This window comes from Mauremys mutica, chromosome 2, assembly GCF_020497125.1.
Source record: "Mauremys mutica isolate MM-2020 ecotype Southern chromosome 2, ASM2049712v1, whole genome shotgun sequence".
Taxonomy (NCBI): domain Eukaryota; kingdom Metazoa; phylum Chordata; order Testudines; family Geoemydidae; genus Mauremys; species Mauremys mutica.
The window spans coordinates 122298205-122305287 of NC_059073.1; the positions used below are offsets into that span (position 1 = coordinate 122298205).

General features: G+C 45.0%; 1 protein-coding gene across 1 annotated transcript in view; it reads right to left on the reverse strand.

Moving 5' to 3' along the window:
* EXOC2 (exocyst complex component 2) overlaps positions 1–6034 on the reverse strand; it is a 186492-nt gene extending 180458 nt beyond the window's left edge. Inside the window, exon 1 of the mRNA XM_045006233.1 lies at positions 5940–6034. The gene's annotated coding sequence lies outside the window, so the exon portion shown is untranslated. The remainder of the gene's footprint in view (positions 1–5939) is intronic.
* Between the last annotated feature and the right edge of the window lie 1049 nt (positions 6035–7083).

Genomic DNA, 7083 nt, shown 5'->3' on the forward strand with positions numbered 1-7083 from the left:
TGCACCCCTCACCCCCTCTTGCATCCCAACACCCTGCCCCAGGCTCACCCTGGAGCCCCCTCCCACACTCCAAGCCCTTCAGCCCTAGCTCAAAACCCGCACCCCCTCCCAGCGAGGGTGGGGGAAAGTGAGCAAGGGGGAGGGAGTGATGGAGTGAGGGGGGGCGGGGCTTTGGGGAAGGGACAGGGTAGATCCTGGGTTGCCCCTAAATTCAAAAAGTTATCTTTGGCGTAAAAAGGTTGGAGACCACCGATATAGAATACATTGTTACAGACATTATGACAGAGTCAGTAAAGCTCAACCAAAAAGGGTTAAAATATATACCTGAGCACACTTCTAGGGGCCTATACATTCATTTAGGTCCCAATACTGCAGTCAGATCCAGGCCCCTAATACAATGCAATCTGATTCTTGTATACAGTATAGCGCAGAGTCCCACTGACTCTGCAGTTCTGCACATGCACAAGGTCTGGCTATATGAATCTGATTGGGAGGTCAGGACCCTATTTTATTGTCAGTTTCCTTGGATGTTGATAGAATATAGACCTCTTTAGGGCTTTACTTCACTAGGAAGCTCAATCATATTTAAAACCGGGGGGTGGGTGGGTGAAAGAGAGATTTACTTTTTTGGTTTTTTTTTTATAAACACAATTGTGTATGGTCCCAAGTGCCAGAAGGGTTACCATGACTACCTGACAATGCTGACCACAACTTGTTTTTGTCTACACTGAACAGTCAGCATCATATCATTACCTCTATTGTTAAAAAAAAGTTTAAATTATTCAGTTTCCTACTGAAGAAGATGCCTTAGACTCATCCATTAATAGTCTAAAAATCTGTATTTTATATATATGTCAAATATAGTGGTGAGGAATATAGTGTTGTTTGTTTTATTTTGTTTGTTTTAAGCGTGTTACTGATATGCAGTCTAGGATGTTAAGATTCTATAGGTAAATTGAGCCTTCCCATTATAAACCTCTAATTTCAGGAATTTGTAATCTTGCATTAAAAAGTGTATCCAAGGCTGACTTTTGGCATGAGATCCCAGAAGACAGGTGGTTTTGCCTCTATCAAGCTATACAGAGATATAGAAATGTAAACAAACCGATTAATTTTGAGATTGCTTTTATACTCAATTTGAAATCAGTTTTATTTTTGCAACTGATAGTTTATCAGCTGTAAACACAGACTAGTGCCTTTGGCTACATTAAGGTTAGGAGGCTGGAATGTGAAGTCTTTAACTTGGAAAAGTTACCACTATGCATATGCACTACCTAATATCCAAGGAAAAAAAACATTTTTTATTTTTAATCACACTTACTTTATATGATATTAAAATCACTGCCCAGATCATCCCCCACAATCAACATGTAAAGGGAACCCTCCCAGGGCAGTTCTTTCTCCCACAGCACCATTTTGCTTTCACTGTGGAAGGCAATCCATGAGCCCACAATGCACACTGTAAGTGGGGACAGAAGTAGATAGACCAGAATGGAGGAGGAAAGTGTGGATGGACCAGAGGCAAGACTAGTGGTGGATGAACATAATTTCTCTCCATATCCACCAGTATATTTAGAGTTGAGTCAGGTAGTGCCTGAAACTCTGGACCTCCAAACAGATGGCCCCGGGGATCCAGTAGATTTGAGGAAGGTGGGCACAAGAGCTTTTTCTTGAGGAAGAAAAAAGTCACCTCCTCCCAACAGTGAAGGGATCCTCAAGAAAATTTCTTCCTCAGGATCTCCTCTCACAGGGTTTATCATGGGAGTGGTCTGATGTTGCTCACAGACTGAGTGACTTCATATCTGTGCTTCTGCTCTCCTAGTCGTTATATGGGAATAATGATAATGACTGCCCATTGTCGCTACATGACACTGTTGGACATATCATCGTATGATGACAAACCTCATCTAAGAACCAGTCCATTGGATCAAACAACCAATTTTTAGAAAAAGCATCTGGATAAAGGCTGCATAACAACAACAACTAGCTTTTACACAGCAGTTTTCATCAATATATCTCAACATGCTTTTCAGGGCAGTCATTATCATTATTCCCATATAACGACTAGGAGAGCAGAAGCACAGATATGAAGTCACTCAGTCTGTGAGCAACATACATTTAGAGAAAACTTACTAAATATATATACATGCTAGAGCCTTTCAGAGTTTGTAGCTCTGGGCAATATCAATCTTTTTGCTTTACAGGCTTGTTTTTGCTGGAAACAGAAATGCAGGGTAAATTATCATCCAGGCTGCTTTACATAAATTGACATAATTTAGCAGTTGAAATAATGCAACTTTAAAAACATCTCTCACATTCAACCCTCTATCTTTGTCAGATATTCTGAACTTTACATTTAGAATTTTAGCGATAAACCAGGATTTTTGATATTTTCAGATTTCTGCATAAGTAGAAATATATTTAAAATAAGATTGAAATTAAATCTGATTTATGTTTTTTGAAAATATGCTTCCTTAAACTCCGACTTCATAACTATTTAAATAAATGTTTAAAAATTAGTTGAATGTGTTACATACTGCTTATTTTTTGCAATTTTCATCATGATAGGATTCATGATATAGACTCTCTCATCTAATCACCTATTTTATTTACTACTTTGGATCATATTCACTATGCTGAGTGGTCCAACACATAAAGGAATATATAAATACAACCAGATAAAGAAATTTCTAAATCTGGAATATGGCAAGACTGTCAGTATATTTTAAATCTGAAAACCTTTAGTGCAGGGGTCAGCAACCTTTCAGAAGTGCTGTGCCGAGTCTTCATTTGTTCATTCTAATCTAAGGTTTCGCGTGCCGGTAATACATTTTAACATTTTTAGAAGGTCTCTTTCTATAAGTCTATAATATATAACTAAATTATTGTTGAATGTAAAGTAAATAAGGTTTTTAAAATGTTTAAGAAGCTTCATTTAAAATTAAATTAAAATGCAGAGCCCCCCGGACCAGTGGCCAGGTCCCAGGCAGTGAGTGCGCCGCTGAAAATCAGCTTGCGTGCCGCCTTCGGCACGCGTGCCATAGGTTGCTTACCCCTACTTTAGTGTTTGCTTTTGCCTTAGCTACCGTCAATGCTGTTCTGTAAACATGTTTTAAAACCATGAGAAATCTTAAAGCCCAAAACATTCTGAGGTTATTTCTACACAGCAAATGAAGACATGGCTGTAAAGCAAGTAAACATACCCACCCTAGCTTTAATCTAGCTAGCATGAGTACCAATAGTAGTAAAGACATGACAGCACAGACTTCAGCAAGGGCTAGCTTACCCAGGGTCCCACCAGGGTTATACAGTGGCAAGTAGCCAGCACTGAAAGCCATGTCACCACATCTTTATTGCTATTGATACCTGCACTAGTTAGATTAAAAGTACACCTTCATTTCATGTGTAGGAGTAACCTAAATGACAAGAACTTTATGAACACTACTACATATATTAGAGGAACAATATTTGTATTATATTCTTTTCAGATCACAATGTTCTGAATATTTCATGATTTAATACAAAACATTAAAAGCTTTACAAGGTTTTAATGAAGATTAGTAACAAGGAGTGAATTGGTGGTTGGAAAGGGAAGAGGAGATACAACCCTGCTTAACTAGTAGAAGATAAGCTCTTCAAATCATACAGGCATCTATAACACAAAATAAGGGAGCAATCTGGCTAGATAAGTAGCTTTCTGCCTGAAATCTGTCATGTATGATCTCCTGTCAACATCATTTTTTGGTGTGGAAATCTGGAGTTAATTAGATATAGCATTTTAGAAATGCAGTACTTTGACAAGAAGCCACTTAAGTTTTGAAGAATTGTAAACTAGGTAAGGGGGGTTATATCAAAAGATAATCTGGCCTAAAAGACTCATCTAATTCACTGAAAACTATTTCCTAAACATGTTTTCTGGATGAATGGATGGTTAATTTTAGTTATTTACTACATTCTTCTAAGCTTCTCAAAAGTCTATGAGCTCCCCAGCTTCTTTTATAAAGCTTGCAAAAGAAAAAGTATTTACCAACACCATGAAACAGCCAAGTTTGAAGGACTCTTAAAAAGTCTGCATGTTTAAATGATATTAGAGCAAGCAAATATGCTAATTAACTCACCTGTCATCAAGGATATAATCTAATTAATACATTTGGTAAAGAATATACAGGGCTACTACCATGTTTATCTTGACAGCTTGATCCAAAAAAATTCACACACACACCCCTTTACAGCAGAGCTCATTGAAATTGTGCTTCACTGGAAATGCCATCATTTCAAAATTTGGTTTTGGTCCACTTCAGACTGAAACCAATTTTTTTTCCCCTGAAAAATGGTGTTTCCCAAACAAAATATACTCCCTGATCCCCACAGATGCTCAGTGAAAGGGACCTGGTTGTTTCACCACTGCTATTCAAGGGTGGGCAGCCGTGAAACTGACATGAATTATATCAGCAGCTGCTGGAGACCCTGGCCTGGATGCAGACTGCCCAAGGGCTAGGAATCTCAGGGCTTCAAAACTCCTGGACCAGCTGGCTCACTGGGCTGCCCAGCTCTCCCAGCATAAGAAGTCAGATCCCTTGAGGGTCAGGCAGCCAGCTGGCCAGGGAGTCTGGAAGCCCTGAGAGCTGGAGTTTTCAGAGCTTCCAGGCTCCCTGCTACAGGGCTCTGAAGGTTTCCAGGCTCTCCATGCCACTGCCCGAAGTGTGGAAGTACAGTCAAGTACTCCTCAACTGTAGCTTACAATGAAGAACAAACACCACTACTTGCCCGTTTACGATATTTATGGGGCCTCTAGAATGTAAAGTCTTTGTAGTATCAATGATTTCACTCTTCAGTGAAGAATATATCTGTAGTGACACAGACGTAATAAAAACTGAACAAGAGCTTCCATTTAATTGAAAAACATGTTTTTTTTAATATCAACCTCCAAGATTTGAGATCAAGTAGGTGAACAAAAAAGTGTTGAAAGCGTCACAGAAATGACAGCACATTGCAGCCTCAGCTGCATCCTTCAGGTTGCTTCTCCAACACATTGGTCAGTGGCCAAGTTGACAAAATATCAATGATTATGTGGCCAGCTATAAGGGTATGTCTACACTGCATTGTAAACCCAGGTCTCTGGGACCTGGGCTTATGAACTCAGTGGGTATGTCTATACTGCAATTAGACACCTGTGGCTGGCCCCTGCCAGTTGACTCATACTCACAGGGCTCAGGCTAAGAGCTGTCTAATTGCAGTGTAGACATTTGGGCTTGGGCTGCAACCCAGGCTCTAGGACATTGCAAGCTGTGAGGGTCCCAGACCTCAGCCCAAGCATCTACAACACAATTAAACAGCCCCTTAGCAGGAGCCCCCCCAGCATGAGTCAGCTGGCAAGGGCCAGCCACAGATGCCTAACTGCCGTGCAGACATACCCAGCAGTGTTCCCAAGCCAGCGCTCGCTGCCAAGGTGGGTCCCACAGCCAGACCCAGGCCGCGCGGCCGTGCTCACGGATGCCCTACACAGACCTCCCGAGTCGGGCCTGCGGCTTGGGCCGCGCCCACACTGCAGGGGACAGCGGCTTGGAGCCGAACACGCTCTGACCCGGGCCCCGCGTGCCGCAGCAGCCTGCGCTCCGCCGGCCCTTCGCAGCACAGGCGTGGCCGGCCGCAGCTGTGCCGGGCAGCGAGAGGCGGAGCCTCCGGCAGCCCCAGCGCCCCCGTCACAGCGTGGGGGGGGGGCGCCTCCCCCGCACAGAGCCAGCGCCCAGCGGGGGCAGGATAACGGGCGGGTCCCAACGGCCCGATCCGGATCGTTATTATGATCGGCAGTGAGACCCCCCCCCGCGGGGGGTGGGGGGGCAGGAGCCGCAGAGGCGCGGGGGGGGGGGGGCTGCTCGGCAGCTCGGGGGCAGGTCAGAGCCGGCTCGCGCTGACTTGGGGGGGGGCGCGTCACTCACCGGCCGCCGCGGTGTTTGTAACCAGCACTGGGCAGCTTCCCTCCCGGCAGCGCCTCCGCCTCTCGCGCGGCCAGCCCGCCGCAGTGGAGCCAGGATGAATCGATCGCCCGAGAGGCGGAGCCAGAGCAATCGAGCGGCAGCCCCGCCCCTCCCGCTCGTGCCGCGGCTTCCTCCTCCCGGCCCCGCCCCTGCGCTTGTTCTCCTCCTCCTCCTCCTTCCCCCTCCCGCCAGCCCAGGGCCTGGGCGTTCGGTCCCTCCGCCCTCAAGTGCAGGGCGAGGCCATTGGGATTCCCGGGTTTGAGACAGTGCCGGGGGCCAGGGAGCTGGGGCCAGCAGGGCGGGCGGGCCCCTATGGGCCAGGCGCTGTCCAGCCCCACTGAAGGCTCTTCGAGGAAAAAACCCACCGGGGATGAGTGAGGAAATGCTGCTTAGAGCCGGAATAAAGTAAGAGAAAGAAACAAAATAGGACCCGGGCCCCGCTCCTGCAAAGCTCTGCCAGGGGGGTGCAGCGCACGGGCAACCTAAAACTGAGTATATTTTTCTGTTTCAAACTGGGCGTCTGGCTTGATTTGTATAAATCAAGGTCTGATAAGGGTCCTGGTGGGGAGGCAGGAGGTTGGATTTTTGTTTTCCCATGTCCTAGTTTTCATCAAAAGTTGCGCCTAATTTATTCATTTTTTAAAACAGTTTTAGATGAGCCCGGGCAAGTCCCTGTTGGGAAGAGGTTCTCAACCTGAGAAAGTTATATTGGTTTAACTTAAATCAGTTTTTAACCCACTCTCATTAATCTGATATAAACCCTGCTATGAACACTTAGTTTGGTTTAAGAGGGGCTTATTGTGATTTAGTTTACATTATTTTAATTAATTTATTCTAAATAAAATAAGGCCTTCTCTACACTGGTAAGATTCTGTGGTGTAATTCCCGAGGTGTACACACTGCCAAGCCACTTAGTGCACAGGCTTTCTGCACCGGAGCTATAGCGCTGTGGTGTCAGTGTAGACACCCTGGTTGATTACAGCGCTGCAGTGGGCCTCCAGGAGGTGTCCCACAATGCCTGTTCTCGCCTCTCCAGTCATCTGTTTGAACTCTACTGCCCTGCCCTCAGGTGACTAACTGTGAGCCCCACTGCTTAAATTCCTTG